This window comes from Euleptes europaea, chromosome 2 (genome assembly GCF_029931775.1).
Source record: "Euleptes europaea isolate rEulEur1 chromosome 2, rEulEur1.hap1, whole genome shotgun sequence".
In the NCBI taxonomy this organism is placed as follows: domain Eukaryota; kingdom Metazoa; phylum Chordata; class Lepidosauria; order Squamata; family Sphaerodactylidae; genus Euleptes; species Euleptes europaea.
This window is the reverse complement of record NC_079313.1, coordinates 105,298,194-105,318,316: the sequence shown is the minus strand read 5'-3', so window position 1 is coordinate 105,318,316 and position 20,123 is coordinate 105,298,194. Positions and strand designations below refer to the sequence as shown.

General features: G+C 42.2%; 1 protein-coding gene across 5 annotated transcripts in view; it reads right to left on the bottom strand.

Moving 5' to 3' along the window:
- The window catches only part of TOX2 (TOX high mobility group box family member 2), a 286,109-nt gene that overhangs the window by 166,040 nt on the left and 99,946 nt on the right, over positions 1-20,123 (bottom strand). The window lies entirely within an intron of this gene.

Genomic DNA, 20,123 nt, shown 5'->3' with positions numbered 1-20,123 from the left:
TTCTCCATACACTTTACCAAGTATTCACTGACAAGATCATTCAACCCTGCTTTGTTTTTGCTGCACAGAATTAACTTGAACACTGGACTGAGTGAAAAACAAATTCTTAGTTCTGGTTAATAAAATGTAGGATTTGGCAAGTTCCTGAAATACTTCTTTTAATCAAAAAGGATATTTGAGGGGCTCTAGTCGGTCTCCTTTGCTCACTTAACCAATACTTCAGTATCTTTAATTCTTTTAAGTTTTCTAGGGAGTAAGACATTCCCAATTTATCGGGCAATATCCCTCTGGTTTTCTGTGATATTAGAGCATGTTTTTATTTCTGCTCCTAATTCTACAGGAGTAGCCATGCTAATCTGTTGCAGCAAACATAAACAGGACTGTTGTACTAATGTAATGTAATGTAAAGACTAATGTACTGTACACTTTTGAAGACTACAGCCCAGAGGTGGGCTCTAAACCACAAAACTTATGCCAGGATAAAATTTTGTCAGTCTTTACGGTGCCAAAAGACTCCTGTTTACTTCTGCTGCTGTTGCTCCTCAATGGATGCTCTTCCTATCATGGGAAAATGTCTGTTTCCTACACTTAGAAGAACACTGGGAAACCTATCCCTAGCCAATGCCCAGTAGGCTATGGCATCATGGCTTTTGTATTGTTTTCGCCTAAGCTGCCATGCAACGTATTCACATCAGGTAACGTCTAAAATACAGACCTCACTTACTGAAACTGGTTGATGTCAGCTATGTCACTATATCACTTCCCGGGAATGCCTGGAAGTGACATAGGGTTAGGGATACCAGTTCCCTCTTTGCCACCAGCGGGAGGTTTTTGGGGTGGAGCCTGAGGAGGGCAGGGTTTGGTGAGGGGAAAGACATCAATGCCATATAGTCCAATTGCCAAAGTGGCCATTTTTCTCCAGGTCAACTGATCTCTATCAGCTGGAGATGAGTTGTAATAGCAGATCTCCAGCTAGTACCTGGAGGTTGGCAACCCTACATAGGGTAGCTCTAGGAATAGGGCAAAGCAAGCTACCAGCAAGATGCCTCCATCCACAATGGGAAGCCTGGCAGCAGCCCTAGTTTAGGGGCTTTCTAAAGAAAAGCATCCCCATGGATTCAGAGCACCTCTTAAACTCAATCCAGTTGCAGCTATTTTTCCCATGGGGTGTTGAAAGATTCCCTCCCCACCTCCCCCATTTCGAAGTACCCGGAAGCTTATCTGGGTTTCAGAGACAAAACAAAGGCCTGCCAACAACTATTTACAACTTCCTCTGGTGTAAACATGGCCTTCTGATATTATCTGAAAAGGGACCACCATTCACTTTTGCCCTGATCCTGCTGCTGCATTTCTACATCCTTGCCCCACACCAAACCCCAGTTATTATTCACAACCACCCGCAACATCTGGCTTGCCAAATGTACTGCAGTGCATTTTCGGCAGCTGCTCAGGACATTCATTTGCTGAATTCTGTTCTCTGCAGCCATTTGTATCCATGAAGAAATTCCACATACAATCTAAATGCTTTTTACTTATCTACAATTGTGTAAGATGCTATTTTGCTCCCCAAAGCAAACACAGAAGAAACATAAACTATTCATTTTGGCTCTAGGAGCTGTTCAGTTACATTATCTTTATTTCTAGGTTGCTTTTTTTTCTTTTTTCTTTTAAACAATAGGTCTCTGTTTGAAAGAACATCAGCCGTTGCAGGAAAATAATGTTCATTCGCCTTTAATACCAAAGTACCCTTCTTTCCATTTAAGCAATGTAACAGTCTTACAGCCAAGATGTGCATGCTTCTACTACCAAGACCTTCATTACTTTCAAGCTAAATTACAATAATGCCTTCTTGGCTGCGTGCTTGAAAAAATCCCATTGTCAGATAACAGCTCATACAAAATTCAGGTGCTTGGATCGTCCCTTGTACTCCCGTTCGACTCAATACTACTCCAGTTTGGGAGGAGAGGAAGGATGATGTATGTTGGTTCCTTATTCCATTAAACTTGAATATAACATTATACTGCTCTTTTTAAAAATGGTACATGATAGTATCACTGTGCATCGTGCTGAGAAAGGTGTTTAATATTAATCAGCATGTCCCCTGTAGTCCACTGATTCCAGTCCCCTCTGCATTTGCTCTTTCAACATCACATACACATTATATATATTGAAGCGTCATTTGAGAAAACCCTATGATCAAGAAAGAGGATACCTTAATACGAGACCTGGGGTGTGTGTGCACAAGATTGCCCCATTCATCCTTTTGCATTTCCTGGGTTAGGCTGAAGTGTTCACCCTTTTAAGTCTAACTGCAAATATTAGTGGGAAATCATTTTTAATCTTGTTTTTCTTCTACATTTTAAACTGTAAAATGTAGTTACATTATATTTCAACGTTTCTGTAAATATTTTGCATGCTTAATAGGGTTGATCCATACATGCAGGAGAGTGGGCCTGGAACGACTGGGTAGAGTTGTGAGGCAGGAGAACGGATTGTACCACCTTGCGGACTGCAGGTGAGGGAATTCATTTATTTTTTATTTTAAAATGTTTATCCTGTCTTTCCTTCTATCTAGGGAGACTTCAGATCGCCATCCAACCTCTGCTTAAAGACCTCCAAAGGCGGGGACTCCACACACACACACACACACACACACACCTGAGGCAGGGCATTCCACCGTCGAACCGCCCTCACTGTCAGAAAGTTCTTCCTAATGTTTAGGTGGAATCGCTTTTCTCTTAGTTTAAATCCATTACTCTGTGTCCTAGTCTGAAGCAACAGAGAACAAGCTAGTTCCCTCATTAACATGGCATCCCTTAAAATATTTAAACATGGCTATCATGTCACCCCTTAACCTTCTCTTCTCCAGACTAAACAAACCCAACTCCTTAAGTCTCTCCTCATAGGGCATGGATTCCAGACCTTTGACCATTCTGGTCGCCCTCCTCTGGACACGCTCCAACTTGTCAACATCAGACCAGTGGTCCATCTAGTCCAGCATCTTGTCTCACATAGCAGCCAACCAGCTCCTGTGTAGGGCCAACAACAGGGCATAGAGGCCAAGGCCTTCCCCTGACGTTGCATCCTGGCACTGGTATTCAGAGGCTGACTGCCTCTGAATATAGATGTTCCCTTTAGTCCCCATGGCTATTAGCCACTGGTAGACCTGTTCTCCATTAGTCTTTCTAATCTTCTTTTAAAGCTGTCTATGTCTGTGGCCAACCCTACATCCTCTGGCACATTTTAAAATTCCACATTTTAATCACTCGCTGTGTAAAGTATTTCCTTTTGTCACACCTGGATCTACTGCCCATCCACTTCACTGGATGCCCTCAAGTTCTAATACTTTGGGAGAGGGAGAAAAGGTTCTCTTTGTCAGCTCTCTCCACCCTGTGAATCATTTTATAAACCAATGAACTCTGACCGTGAAAGCCTTCGACAATATCCAGAACATAATGTTTGATGATCATGGAAGGTATAGCCCAGGTGGAGACTTTGCTTAGTTGAGCAACTGATATACCTTTTCAGAATGCAAAAGATGTAGCCATTCCTCAGCATTTAATCCCAGAAAGAATAGGTCCCTTAGCCAGCTCACAAAAGAGGATGACCATAGAAACCACCAATCCAGATAACCTTTCCAAAGATAAGTACCTTTTGAGGGTAGGAACAGCAGATGACCAGACTGTCACCCCCCAAAAAAAAACCCCCACAATTATTCTATTCAGACAGAAGGCTACACATCTAGAGTATGTAAAGCTTGTTCCTTATCCTGTATATCATGGAAGAAACCAGGAAGGATGATTTCATGATAGAGAAGACACCATCTAAGGTCGTATTACAGCAGTGTTTCCAATATGAAGAATAGGTGATTATACTGGAAAACACATAACTCATTTGCCTGCTTAGCTGCTGTAAATGCTGCAAGAAAACCCATTTTGAGCATGAGGAGGTGGAGATTGCTTGAGGCCATGGGTTCAAATGTCTCCTATGTTAAATTGGGAGAGAACTAAGGATAAATTCCAAGCAGGCATTGGTGGCTTGATGGATAGGTACAAATTGTGAAGTGCCTTTAACTGCTTCTTTAACTGCTTCACCAGATGGGAAGAGAAAACAGGGTGAAATGTAGAAATTGCTTCCATACACACATGTAGTGATGAAATGAATAAACCAGTATAAAACATAGTCTGAAATAAAGTAACACTGGAAAACTGGTAAAAATTATGCTGCCAAGTGTACCAGTTGAAATGAGTCAATTATTCACATATTTCACAGTAGAATGGTTGGTTTTTAACACATGAAGCTGCCTTATAGTGAATCAGACCCTTGGTCCATCTTGGACTCCCCTTAGGATATTAAGTGAGTTCTGAGAATACTAGATTAGAAGACTTGCCCCCAAGGCTGTCCTTGCCATCTGTGAAAGAGGGTTGGCAGGGCCACTATGGGGCAATTAGAATGTAGTTGAAATGGTTTATGGTGATCTTACAAAGTGTTTTGGAAATCAGGATCAATGAGGAAAATGCATGAAAGAATCCTCTATAATCTCATGAAAGTGCAAATGCCCTCCGTTGCACTACATTTTGCATTTGCTGATTGTGACAGACAGGCTAGGTTCCGCCTTTCTATAAGTTAGAATCACAGAGATGGAAGGGTACATAGAGGCCATCTGGTCCAACCCCTGCTCAATGAAGGATCAGCCTAGAGCATCCCTGACAAGTGTTTGTCCAGCCGCTGCTTGAAGACATTTTATTATCTTTAAGGGCCTTTTAACCAACTGATTTTATATGTTAGGACATTTTATTGTATATTGTATACTTATTATTCTGTGAGCCGCTCTGAGCCCAGCATTTGCCGGGGAGAGTGGGCTAGAAGCCCAATAAATAAATAAATAAATAAATAAGTAAGTAAATAAAAGCAGCCAATGAGAGCTGATGGAATGTTAGTCAGCTGACAGCTGGAAAACAGCAGTTAAGTGAGCAGTTTGGAGTTGGCAGATAGGGAGTTGAGAGGGGGAAAGAGGCTGTCTGACTAAGTGAAACTAAAGAATAGAACACAGGTTACTCACCGTGAGGGTTCCTTCTGCTCTGAGTTAAGGAGGGCATCTTGCAAGTCGGGTGATTCCCACTGGATGCTCAGGGAGGCAGGAACAAATATTCTACTTCCTGTCTCCTGGGCGGGAATCTCCCACCCCTCCTCAGTTTAAAGACTTTCCAAGCTATAAGAAGACAGGACGGAACCATGAAAAGATACAGAACAATATCTAGAACAGGTGTTAACACTGTTAAAATAGAACATAGTGAAAAGACAAACAATAGGTAAGTAGGAGAAGACTACTTGTCCTGTTTTTTTTTTTTTTTAAATTCACAAGACATTGGCCCTCCCCAGGTGTTGGTATCAACCGTTGAGGGTCAGGACCCGTTGGCTAACATGCTTGTTGGACATGCTATGTAAGCTTTGCAACTGGTCTGCTTTTTTCCCTCCTATTTCGTCATCTTTCGACATTCCATTTTGGGTGGGGCAAGATGCCCTCCTTACATCAGAGCAGAAAGAACCCTGACGTTAAGTAACCAGTGTTCTATTCTCGCTCTGAGGAGGAGGGCATCTTGCAAGTTGGGACCTCCAAAAGCTGTGTCCCACTCTCAGGCGGGTGCAAATTTTCCTCCACCATGTGCTTCAGAACTCTTCGTCTGAAGGCTGCGTCCACTGATGAGAAGGAATTCAATCTGTAGGGCCTGATGAAAGTCGAGATAAAAGACCAGGTCACTGCCCTGCATATCTCTTCCAGTGAGGCTTGACGAGCAAAAGCAGCAGAAGTGGCTGCACTTCGTATGGAATGCACGATGATGCCAGGCAGTACAGCATTGTTATTTGCCTTGTAAGCCTGCTCAATGTATTGTCTAATATTGTTGCTGATGGCAGCTCTTGACATTCTCTTCCCCTTGTTCGGGGCAGTCAGAGTAACGAACAGAGCGCCAGTCTTTCTAATAGGCTCGGTGCATCTGATGTATATGCAGAGAGCATGTCTTAGGTCGAGAGAGTGCCATTCTTTCTCTTTGTCATGTGTGGGAATAGGGCAAAATGAAGGAAGATGGATTTCCTGTTCCCTATGGAAAAGGGAATTGACCTTAGGTATGGAGGTCGGATCTGGGCGCAGGATTATCTTCTCCTTATGAAATATACATAGTCTTTTCCTGGCCAATAGTGCTCCCAGTTCAAACACCCTACGGGCTGACATTACTGCAGTCAGTAAAAGGATCTTCATGCATAACCTCTGTTGCTTGACCACTCAGTCTTTCTCTGGTCTGCCCTTGGTCGAGATAAGGTATGGTAAGAGTAAAAGGAAGGTGATGGGGGAGGACCCGGGTTTTCACTACAGAACTGGGTGGGCACGGCCTTTCTCTTGTCTCTGGTTTCTACAGCATTTTTTCCAGCTTGTCCCCAAACAGCTTATCGGCCTCAAAGGGGTAGGCTATCACAATAGTTTTCGAATGAGCCGACCTACCATGCTCTAAGCCATAGAACCCTCCTGATGATGGCTGTCGCTGACATGGAGTGAGCCACAAAGGTCATGGTGTCAAAGGACACATCAGCTAGGAAGGTAACCACCCTCAGGATGTGACTTTGCCCCTTCCAAAGCCCTTCAGTTGTCCCTTGGGATTAGCTGGTTTAGCTTGGAGATGAAAGCTGCCATCGCTGCTATTCAGATGGCACAGGCAGAGACCTCGAGGGCTTTCTTAGAGGCAAAATATGCCTTTCTATCTAAAGGGTCTTTGACTGAACTCACACTGTCTTTAGATAATAGATTGGAGGATTGGAGCACCTCTATGGGGCTTCCACCAGGGGTACCTGCAGCATCTTCATAACGTGAGGTACCAGATTATTAAAAAAAAAATTGTAGCGGCTGAAAACTGCCTGTTTGCAAGGAGTTTCTCCCATTCAGCCTTGATTAAGGACTTGAAATATTCTGAGAATGGCACTACTTTGACATAGGCTGGGCAGGCAACCGGGGAAAATTCTTTTGAGCCTTTTGGCCTTGATCTCTTGGTCTGCAGCTCCTCTGCTGAGTCAGGTTCCTCTGACAGGCCCAGTGCCATGATGGCTTTGGCCAGCAGAGATTAATACCCCTCCCCATTAAAAAGCCTAGTTTGCTGCTCTTCCACTACTGGCTCCTCAACTGAGAACTCTCCCTCTTCCCTTTCCTCATTTTCAGAGGTGTGTGAGGAAGAAGCATTGTCTGTTTGGTGGCTGGAGTGGTTGCCTGAAGGGATGGTTCTTCTGGCCGCCTTGGTGGGCCATTGCCTAGGAGACTCCCTGTGAAAATATTGCTGTCCCTCCCCAGGGCAGTCCTGGGTCAAAGGACCTTGCTGGGGGGAACTTGGGGGAGAACCCTGTGATCCCCAAATAGAAGGTGTGAGGGAAAACATCTTGAAAGATTGCAACCTCTCCCTTAAGGCATCTTTAACTATTCCTGCAATTTCAATACGCAAGACCAATCCCACCCCCACCCCCGCGACACCTCGGCTGAGGGGTGGTGGTTCATTACCCCTCAATGAGTACTCCATTGCAGCCCTCTGCACTGGGGTAATGTCCTCTGGGGAGCTAGGCATACCATCGTAGCTGCAGAGGGCCGAACAGGTACCCTTAGGGGCTAGTCTTTCCAAGGGAGCCTTTTTTGCACTTTTTTCCTGTGCCACACCTGGCCTCTTCCTTTTAGACGCGTTTGGCTCGCCCCCACTTCTCTCCTTCCTTTCACTACAACAGTGGCTGCTGGAGGGCTCTGCATTGTGCTGCATCAGAGAAGAGAGTTCATGTCCTCCTCAAACAGAAAACCTTTGTGTTGTCCTGACGATCTGCCATTTTGTTTTGGTGGGAAGCAGAAGGAAGAGGGGGAGGAAGAAGGGTGGAAAGAAACAGGTAGGCTAAAAAGGAGGAGAAATCCAACTCAAGAATAGAGTGCAGAAATAGAGAAAAGAGATGAGTTGGAGGAAAATGATAAGAGCCATTGAAGAAAGTTTCCTAATTTAAATTGGGCTAATCACAGAAGAGCTGCTTTGCTGCTGCTCTCCACTTGCAAGGCAGGAATCAAACTGGTTAGGGGTGGGAGTTTCCCGCCCAGGAGACAGGAAGTGGAAGATTTGTTCCTGCCTCCCTGAGCAGCCAGTGGGAATCACCCAACTTGCAAGATGCCCTCCTCCTCAGCTGTGTTCCTTTGCTATGGTATTGTTGAGGTTTGGGACACCTGTGGCCCACAGGGGGAAAATACTGTGCCATAATTTAACTGATAGGCCACAACATATCCTACACAAATCTTGATGAACACTTTTGAAAGAATGAGTGACATGATGATGAGTGCCATCACTTTGTACTACCCTGTTTATTATTCCCCAAGTATCCCAAGCTATGGTCATAAATGATGACATGGGGTCAAAACAGACAAAAAGCTGGGAGATCCTCCAAGTCATCCCAATATTTCTGGAATTAAAATAGAATCAGCACAAGGCCCCTTGCAAGGTACATACTTGGTTCAATTCACTTCCACTGATGGGTTTAAGCTTTATTTAGCTGGGTTTCTACATTTAGAGCAGTGGTTCCCAAAGTGGGCAGTACCACCCCCTGGGGGGCAGTGGGATTACCTAGGGGGGCACTAAGAAGCAAGAGGGCAATAGGCGGGTGCTAGAGGTGGGCACCTTCAACAGTGTTGTTGGATAGGGTAGGGGGCGCTGGGGTTGAGTTTGTGGAACCAAGGGGGCAGTGGCCTGAAAAGTTTGGGAACCACTGATTTAGAGTCAAACCTTGACACACAAAAACACTCAAGGAGTCATGGGCTGTTACCGCACTAAGTATTCGCAGCAATGTATCAAGAGTTTGGAAATGTTATTAAAAACATCGCTTTAAAAGGGTTTTTGGATACTACGGCTAAAAAATGGTTGGAAGACGTCTTCACAGTTAAAGGGGCCAAACAAAGTGCAAACAGTATTTTTTATAACAGTTTCAAACTCTTAATACATCGGTAGGAATACATAGAAATTGCGAACAGTATTTTTTATAACGTTTTCAAACTCTTAATACATCGCTGGGAATACCTAGTGCGGTAAAAGTCATGATCCCAAACAGTCTTTATTGCTGGGCAACTCCTGACACCCTGAATTACCATCTGTTCTTCTTCAGCTTGACTACAGCTTGCATAAAAAGAGCCCAACTCACTTTCTGTGCATTTCTTAGTTCTCTCTTCACAGAAGCACTGACAGATTTCTGCCGTTACTCAGCCCCCCCCCAAACTTATCACATTTATCCTCAAAACAGTCATCCTTGGCTGCTTTGGCTCTTCTATTCATACAAGAAGCTACATGAAGCCTCATTATATTTGCAACAACCATATACTTTACTATGATCTTAGTCATGGTTTGATAGTTGACTTCTGAGAATTTATAAGAACAAGTATACTTTTTGTATGGTAGATGTAACTAGGTTAGGCTGAATCCAACAATTGGCTTGTTCAAGGATGGTAGACCTTCCTTGCTTTGCTCTCACTCCTTCCTCGAAAAGCCATTTCTGATATCAGAAAAGTTTATTCACATGAGTCACAGGGAGGCAGCCAATAGAGGAAAAGGAACAAAAGTAATCTTCATCCCCCTTCTGTCAGTGGAGCTCCATGGGTGGAAGACAGGAAGGGTGATTTTGCCCCTTCCCTCCCACACTGCAGCCTTCTGGTGCACATGGCTATTTCTCCATTCAGGCCCCTGGGAACTAATTTTCCCAGGGTCAGAAATGGTTTCTGTGAGAAGGATAAAGCAGGCAAGATTCATGACCATCAGTGCCTTCTGCTGAACCCAACCTGCTCTTATTATGCTTTGTTCAATATTTGCTGTTTTCATACGGTGGAACATAATTAGTGTTTTTAAGTGTCAATACAGTCTATCACGCTACAACAATTTCCAGATATTGCTAGTCTAGGCCATGTAAATCAGGTGCATTTATGATGCCAAAAAGGAAAGTGAAAATGTATATTACAAATACCATGTCAGAAAAACTACTGTAGATAAGCCGTTAATATTAAACAATCGTGGAGTAAGTTAAAAAGGAAGAATAACTACAGCATCATTTAAGACTAATCATAGGAAGTGGATGGTTCTGCTACTTGCAATTTTTCTGATTCAGCTATCTAAAACGATTGTTTTAGAATTGTAAAGGATAGGACTAAACAAGGAAACAATTACTCTCCCTTTTCATTTTTCTGTCTTTGTAACAATGAAACTTCTCACATGCTCCACCCTGCTAAACCAAATACTACTGCCCACACTGTCTCCTTTCATTATACAGTAACTTATTAATTCTCTTTCTTTGCCAGAAATGACCCAAGTCAAGAAATAACTCAACAGTGTCCTGTTCAATGGCCCACCCAAGAAAACTAAGATAGAAATAATCTGAAGAATCGTAAGAGACATGGCTGTTTGCTTCTGAACTTTTACAGGCAAATGGCTATACTTAAGAGTTTAATCTGAAATATTAAATTGTGGCTATTGCAATGCTGATTGATAAATGAAAGTAAACATATATAAACACACATGACAGATTCTAGAAACCTTTCACATACTGCACCTTCCGAACAGATGTAGAACAGACATAGAAAATCAAAATTCATACATCTGAAGCCTCCCTCCAGTTTATGGAGCCTTGCTACAAACATAAGAGAAATGCCTGCAGAAATGCCACTTAAGCTGTAGGAAGGCTCCATATGCTGGAGGAAGACTCTGAACTTTGCTGAGCAGAGACCCTGGATCCCATATCCTTTGGACCAAATTTCTTCCTCCTAGCCCCTCAATTTGATTAACTAGGCCTGTTTTAATCTAAGGAAAGTCACCCGTAGCTATGCTGCAAATCAGTGCCTCTACCTTAAAAAACAGCCCCCCGGAGCCCCAGAATGGTTCCCCATAGACTACAATGGAGCCAATTTTTTTCAGATTCCCCCCCAAAAACCTATAAAAACCTATAACAGTATGGGAATTCAGGAATCCTGAAAATTTTCAGGTCCAATATATTCAAATATATACCCAAATCCAAAATTTCCCATCTTTGGGTTTGTTCATTCGTTTTTGGCACACCCCTAAAAGTTTAAGTTTAGTTATTGATCATCTGATCACAACAACCAGTTCATAAACCAATAGATAAAAATGACAGAGTCAAAAAAAAAGGCAGAATCAGAAGATGGATCAACACTGGCAGAAAACAAAAACTTCTGAACAGATTAGAAAAATAGAACCATCAAATATGTCTTCTGGAATAAAGGAGCTTGGAGTAATTTCCAGGAGGTGAAAAGTGACGTAACAGAGCAAATTTCCCAGAGCAGGGTACTCCATGATCTGGAAGCCACCACTGAAAAGGCCCTGCTCTATGCATTTATTACTGTCTCTCAATGAAGGGATATGGAATAGGCAGCTGTAGATGTTCTTAGGTCATAAGCAGGTTTATATGGGAAGAAGCAAATCTTCATGTACCCTGGTTTCAAGTAGTACTTTAAAGGTCAACACCAGCACTTTGAATTTGCCTGGTAACAAATCAACAGCCAGTGTAGCTAGCATATGATAGCTGAAGTAATATGATAGCTGTGGTGGGTTGTGCTTAGAACCCTTTGCTGTTTTTCCCCAGTTGATATTTCCAGATATTTTACAAACCGCATGTTACAGTAATCCAACCTGTGGCCAAGTCAGCCCATCCCAGTTACAGTCATAGTTGGCAAACTGGCTTAAGTTGGTGCTGTGTACTCCTGGAAACACTTGCATCCTGTCTTTCAAGAAACAAGTCCAAATTGTGAACCTGATCCTTCACCCTATCCAGAGCAGGCTGTAAACTGAATCCCAGATCAGCTTTATCTTTGATCAGCAGCGCTTCCATCTTGTCTGGATTAAGTTTCAGTTTTCTTGCCATTTCATACCTTCACTGCTTCCAAACACTATTAAATGCATCTGTTGAAGTGGGCTCGAGTAAATGAGAGCTTTAGCCACAACAACGGTGCGATCCTATGTGTTTAGACTCTAGTCCAAACACACTGAAATCAATAAACTTAAACTATAGTAACTCTGCATAGGACTGCACTATACGTCTGTTAGTCAACAGGATGTCAGTGCCTCCCTAGAATTTGATGGGTGATTATTTGCCATCAACTGATTGATGTACTGAACTCTAAATGTGGGAAGGACCTATGCCAGTGGTTTCATGCAGATGCTGAATAGCATGGGAGTCAAGATGAAATCTTGCAGAATCCTAAAGGCCAAGGGTACAGCAGTTGTCTTTTTATGCCAGGTTTTTTATATTGGTACTGAGGTTATTGTTGTTGTTATGTGTTGTGAAATGTGTGAAGGTTGCATTGTGAACTACCTTGGACATTTCTTTTGCAGAGTGAGCAATACAAATATGATTTTTTCCCATACAAATGCTTCAAACAAGAAAAGAAGGACATCTCTGGACAAACACTGCCTGTTCCCTGACATATCATGGGATTTACATGAGCCTGCCTAAAAAGTTGTGCCTTACAATGTCTAAACATTAAAAGGAGATACACTGGTATGCCTCCTCTGGAGGCTCATTCCAGCACCTCAGGGATACTGCCGAGGAGGAGATGCACATACACACAGGATTGGTATTCGTGACATGTTTTGGTAATATCTTTATCAAGGGAAATTACATACAACACCTTCATAAACCTGTAGTACACAATATTATTGAGCAAATTTATGGTGTTGTATGTATAATTTCCCTAGACATAGATATCACCAAAAAGCATCAGTAGAACCATGCTTCATAGCTGTCCTTATAATGTGTGCCTTTGCATCATTTTATGGCTGTTTCAGACTCTCTCTTTTCTTTGTGTTACTTCTAAGAAGGTCATGCTCATCCCTGCTGCTATCCTGGCCTCTGGAACAACTGAGGCTTTGGGCAGGGACCCACTCTTGGATTTTATTATGGTGGTAGGTTTACAGCAACAGACTCTCTGTGAGGCATGCATGCGCATCCAAGATCATGAATTGCTTGTGCTTGTTTAATCCTACTGTGTAATCTGAGAGGGTGGCTGCGGGTCTTTCTTCACTGTCGACTCTACATACTTCATAGAACTGGGACCAATTACCACATCTCCACAGGGTGTTTCTATGGCATATATGACTATTTTTTAAAAACAAATGTGCAGCTCTCACAAATCACAGGGAAGAAACTAGCAGAAGGCAACATGTTCCCACTTCAACTATAATGCATGGCCTCCCCTAACTCACTTCCTTATGCAATTCTATGTTGTCGCATTTTTGCTTGATTAGGTAAGGAAGGAATGGTACTTGCATATCTGCCTCCTCTTCAAGGTCCATATTCCCACGAAGTGAGAGTCAATAGATCCACCGGGTACCACAGGCTTTGAACCAGGACCTCAAACCTGCAAACTGCTGAAGTCATTTTGGTGTTTTTTTCAATGTACTGTTTGCTTGTCACATCCTATGTCTTTTAGCACACCCTATTATTCCAAAGTGATCCTGGGTTTTGAATGCATTTTGCAGCAATGAGGTTGGCTTGATTTGGTGCTCAGTCTTCAACGTGGCAAGCAGCCCATTTCAGCAGTGTGGTGTTCGTTTGCCCGCAGTCCAGTTTTATTTTATAAACAAACTTCTGCTGACATCTTATTGCAATTCATATCAAAATGTATTTTTCAAAGGAAAGAGCACACTGAATCTGCCAAAATGTTTACATTGCATTGTATAACATGCAGTGCCAAGAAAAACCTTTGCCTGGTTTGCAACAATACGTAGTAGTCTCTAGTATCCTCATTAGGTCCTAATTATGCTATTATTTATGTTTATATTATTGGTTGTTTACCAAACCCAGTTGTATTGTAATGGCCAATGCCTCATAACTAGCAAAACTATTGTGATTATAAAATGAGTGCCCTAAATGCTATTTATTAACAGATAAACCTTGTGTAACCCTGCATGAGGACATTTAATAGCAAGAACACTACTTCAAAATCCCATTTTAAATAAGTCACCCAGACAGCTGTGCCTTTATAAAACACATTACAGCAGCACTCAGAGCCCATATGGCTCAGGGATATATACAAATTATACAATTTCTGCCATCTGATCAAATGAGAGGGACATTTTGACCCCAGAAATGAGTCAAATGCAAGTTGTAATTCAGCACCCAACAGAGAACATGGTGGTAATGCATCTTGACATCTGATCAAGCAATCTGACCATTTGACCCCATCCTCAGCCTCCAAGAGTGGTAAAGTACTGTATGTTTTGCGGCTCCCTGCAGACTAAAATGTACAGAAAGTGAAGGTACGAGACACAGTGAGACATACAGATGTTGATTTATTCATAAGCATCCAGAATACGAATACGTATGCACAGACAAACACAATTCAAAATAAAAAGATTTCTGGTATCTTAAAAGTAATTTTTTTAAAACTAAAACTCTCTTCATCAGGTGCAAAAACAAATGACTGCTTGATTCTCCTTACTGATCTGCACGTTGACATTTGATCTTTGGTAGGGAAACTTCACACTCAGTGCTCTGAAATCATTTTGCTCTTACAGCTGCTTCAAGGAGGTAAAGAAACGAATACAGAATCACCTCCAATACATCCCTGCTGGCAGTTTTTACTAACTGGTTGGTTGGTTGATCAATTGGACTTATAGGGTGGATGCAGCCAGTTCTTCTGCTAGAGAAAAATTAAGAAGTAATCCCCTCTGAACATTAATAAAAGACAATGCTGGGGATACTGGGATCTGCATGGACAAAAGTGGAATGGGGGCTGTACTAAGGAGGGGAATTGGGTGAGACTGAGTGAAAAAGCTGGCTGGATCCAACCCCTTCTGAGGCTCCTGTTGCCTTCCAGGAGATAAAGAGACTCTTTATGAGGAAGCTCCCCAACGAGTTCTTCTTCTTCTTCTTCTTCTTCTTCTTCTTCTTCTTCTCCTCCTTCTTCTTTGTAACCAATATGTCTATCCATACCTAACTCACAGTGGCAGCAGAAATGATGCCCTACTGCCACCCATTGTGACTGTAGACTCATTCTCAGTCTCTTGCACAACTAAATAGAAACAAGCAAAATATCAGCTGACATATTTCAAGTACTTTCACCATGAAAAAATGTCTCCAATTCCAAATTGCTAGGACATAAGAACATAAGAAAGGCCCTGCTGGATCAGACCAAGGCCCATCAAGTCCAGCAGTCTGTTCACACAGTGGCCAACCAGGTGCCTCTAGGAAGCCCACAAACAAGACGGCTGCAGCAGCACCATCCTGCCTGTGTTCCACCGCACCCAAAATAATAGGCATGCTCCTCTGATACTAGAGAGAATAGGTATGCAGCATGACTAGTATCCATTCTAACTAACAGCCATGAATACCCCTCTCCTCCATGAATATGTCCACTCCCCTCTTAGAGCCCTCCAAGCTGGCAGCCATCACCACATCCTGGGGCAAGGAGTTCCACAATTTAACTATGCGTTGTGTGAAAAAATACTTCCTTTTATCTGTTTTGAATCTCTTGCCCTCCAGCTTTAGCAGATGACCCCGTGTTCTAGTATTATGGGAGAGGGGAAAAAACTTCTCCCTGTCCACTCTCTCCAAACCATGCATAATTTTATAGACCTCTTATCATGTCTCCCCTCAGCCACCTTCTTTCCAAGCTAAACAGCCCTAAGCGTCTTAACCGCTCCCCATAGGACAGTTTCTCTAGTCCCCCTAATCATTTTGGTTGCTCTTTTCTGCACCTTCTCAAGCTCTGTAATATCCTTTTTTAGGTGTGGTGACCAGAACTGTACACAGTATTCCAAGTGTGGTCTCACCATAGATTTGTACAAGGGCAGTATGATATCAGCAGTTTTATTCTCTATTCCTCGTCTAATTATAGCCAGCATGGAATTTGCCTTTTTTACAGCAGCCGCACTCTGGGTTGATATCTTCACTGAGCTATCCACTACCACCCCAAGATCCCTTTCTTGGTCTGTCGCTGCCAGCACAGATCCCATCAGTGTATATGTGAAGTTGGGATTTTTCCCCCCAATATGCATCACTTTACACTTACTCACATTGAATCTCATTTGCCATTTTAATGCCCATTCTTCCAGTATGCAGAGATCCTTCTGGAGCTCTTCACAGTCCGATTTTGTTTTAACCACCCTAAATAATTTGGTGTCATCTGCAAACTTGGCTACTTCACTGTTCAACCCCAACTCCAGGTCATTGATGAACAGGTTGAAAAGCACCGGTCCCAACACAGATCCCTGAGGCACCCCACTGCTCACATCCCGCCATTGTGAGAACTGACCATTGATTCCTACTCTCTGCTTCCTATTTTTCAGCCAGCTCTCAATCCATAAGAGGACTTGTCCTCTTATCCTGTGACTATGAAGTTTGCTTAGCAGTCTTTGGTGGGGGACTTTGTCAAAAGCTTTTTGGAAATCCAAATACACAATATCCACAGGCTCATTCCTGTCCACATGCTTATTGACACTTTCAAAAAACTCTAATAGGTTAGTGAGACAGGACCTACCCTTACAGAAGCCATGTTGGGTTTTGCCCAGCAGACCTTGTCCTTCTATATGCTTGACAATTCTATCTTTAATAATGCTTTCCACTAATTTACCCGGAACAGACGTCAAGCTAACCGGCCTGTAATTTCCTGGGTCCCCCCTGGAACGTTTTTTATAAATGGGTGTTACAATGGCCATTCTCCAGTCCTCTGGTACAGAGGCTGATTGAAGGGACATATTACATATCTTTGTTAGAAGTTCAGCAATTTCCCACTTGAGTTCTTGAAGAATTCTAGGATGAATACCGTCTGGTCCCTGTGACTTGATAGTTTGCAGTTTGTCTAGACAGATCTACCAATCACAACCACCGTATTCCTAGCTCTGAATATGGTGAACACTGGTTTTAAAACCAATGAGAACGTAGAATTTTCCGAGTTCAGTGCAAACACTGCTGGATTGCTGCTTGGAAAATAACTATGTTTTGCCTAACAATAGCTCTGTGTATCTGCTCAAATTTGGTCTGAAACACCTCTCCAATGGTACATGTCATTCTTACATGGCTGTAATTTCCTTGATTTCAATTCTTTTAGCCTTGATTTATACAAAGAGACAGAAAGTGAGCAAGACAGGGGGAGGAAATCAGGATCCTTGGTTATCTTAGTGGATACTATACAGAAATACAATCACACGTCTGCTCATTTCAATAGCAATAATGCAGGAGGAGTTCTGGGTATAACATGCTGATTTCCCCCTAGCATAAGAGCAAGGAAAGGGCTTAGCAATCACCTTAAACAAATAGACCAAATGTTCTCTTCTGACATTTGGATCCAAAACCCATTTCACGCCCTGTATGGATGTCATACAAACCTACAAAATATTTTGAGAATTATCCAGTTCACATACACGACATGCTTGTACATTTTAATTCCAAGTATTTAATGTTTTAACACTTAAACCTGAAGTAACTCGCAGATCAAAATACATTTCAGTGTCATTTGCCCAAACTTTTACTTTGCCTACCCTCCTACTGCAAAGATTCTGTCAATCAAGCATTCTCATCACGTTGCTTTTCATTGAGTTTTCATTCTCTACAAAAGTAGCGTAGTGGCTAGAGCAGCGTTTCTCAACCTTTTTACCCTTGTGGAACCTTGAAATAATATTAATGTCTCAGGGAACCCCTACATATGATTACATGTGATTAGCCTATTCATCCCTATTTCTCGCGGAACCCCTAGTGATTTCTCGCGGAACCCTAGGATTTTGGGGGACCCTGGTTGAGAAACGCTGGGCTAGAGTGTCAGACTATGACTGGGGCAACAAATGTTCAAAAATCCCCCACACTGTCGTGATGCTTTCTGGGTGGCTTGAGGCCACTCCCTTTCTCAGTCTAGCCTGCCTCACAGGAGTGTTGTGAGAATAAAACAGTGGGAGGGGGTTATGTATGTCACTAAGCACCTTGAAGAATGGGTGGAATAAAAATCCAGCAGAAAAATAAATTGTGCCCACAGAATGATTTGAAACTAAAATATAAAAAGCTCTGGCCCTGTAACCTACTTTAATGGAAGACCCCTTGGGAATCATAAATACACCACTATGACAGCAGGTTATAAATGTACTGAATAAATAATTGTGTGTTAATTTATCAACAAAGGAAAAGCCCGGATAACCTACAAGAACCAAAGGAATAAAAATACAGAAACACACAAGAGAGTGTGGTATCTGTCATTCAATGGAGAAACACTATATGAATTCTCCATAATCTTGAATCATCAACTACCAAGATCTGCTACTTCTTACCTGCCATGTATTCTCATTCTACTCTCTGAATTATTTCATTATTCCCCCCCCCTTTTTTTGGGGGGGATGATTTTAGTCAAGGTGGAAAAAGAAGGGTGGAAGGAAAGAAATTACTATTATACTTTAAGAAAATAAGAAGAAAAGAGCATGTTTTATACCCCACTTTTCTCTACTTTGTGGCTTACCTTAAGTGGCTTACAATCACATTCTCCACAACAGGCACCTTGTGAGGTAGGTGGGGCTCAGAGAGTTCTGAGAGAACTGTGACTAAACCAAGGTCACCCAGCGGGCTTCATGTGGAGGAGCGGGGACACAAACCCGGTTCTCCAGATTACAGGCTGTCGCCCTTAACCACTACACCATGCTGGCTTTGAAGCAATCCTAAGCAGGTCTACTTAGAATCCTTCTCTGGTCTATCCCATGAGCCTTATGCCAAGGAATATGTTTTTAGGATTGCACTGTAAAACATTTTCCCAATAAAAGTATACCCAATGTTCCAATTTCTATATTGTTTTCATTTGAAATGAGTGCAGAGCATGCAAGAACTTTGGTGATATATGTACATTATTAGATCCTTGTCTTTTAAAAAGAGAGAGAGAAAATTGATTAGGGTGAAGAATGATGCCTTGCTAACTTTATTAGACACAATAGATCCCTCACTCATCTCTGGGGTCAAATGGCCATGGCTGTTTGATCACACGTCAAGTTTCATTAATACCAATGCCCCTTTTGGGGATTACATTACATTTTGCATTTGACTCATTGTGAGGGTCAAATGTCCTTCTGATTTGATTGAACAACAGGAATTATTTTCATGCAGCAGTTGTGTGCTGCTGTGACTAAGAGTCTGTCAGCATTTCTATTATGCTATATGACTTTGGTGTTCATGGGATTATTTCTCCATTCAGGCAGTTTCTGGCAACATAGCTAGAGGTCTATTCCAGAACCCCATGTTTTAAAATAATTTCGGTGGAAATTGATTATTAGTTTTCTTGCAACCTGGTTTTAAATAAGTTTTCTTGAGTACAAATTCTACTTCATTCAATGGAACTTACTTGCAAGGGGCTGTTCTTCTAGTACTGCCTCTTTTTATATCTTTCAGTCAGTGTTTAATGCAATATCAGCATACTCTCCAACTGAAAAGTTGGCAGAAGGTGCACTGTCAGAATGCATGATTTTTTTTTTATCAAAGATCTCTCACAAACCTAGGATGTAACACTGAGATCAGCAAAACTAGCTGTTCCCATCTGCATCATATAGGCTGTCTAAGCCATGCCATGCTAATGGGGATAGCACTGGCCAGACTGCATTTGATGTCCATCAGATCCTAATACCTGTTGGTATGATACTGGTCAGATTCTGATCCAGCACCAGAAAACAAATACACAGTAACAGTACACAGTATGCTGGCACCTACTCAAGAAATAGACATATGTAGTACTCTGGTGTATGTACTGATCCTGATGAAGAGCCCTGTTTCCATTTGCAGACCACCCACACTGGATCAGGGCAGAGCAATGCAATATGCTTACAACTGTGGCTAGCATTCATAACAATTCCACATAGAGGAGAATTACCCAGTTACAGTACTAAAAAAAAATATCAGTATTCAAAACCAAACAATTTACAACTGGCAAGAACTCTGCAAAACAGTTTACAACCATGAAGAAATACCACATATATGATCGGTGTAAGAAGTATCTTTGGAGTATCTTTTAACTCCCTTTAATTATGCCTGAAAAACCGTTTCATTTAGTTGATGTGCAATGCCTGGCACAAGATGGTAAAAACACAATGATTTGATGA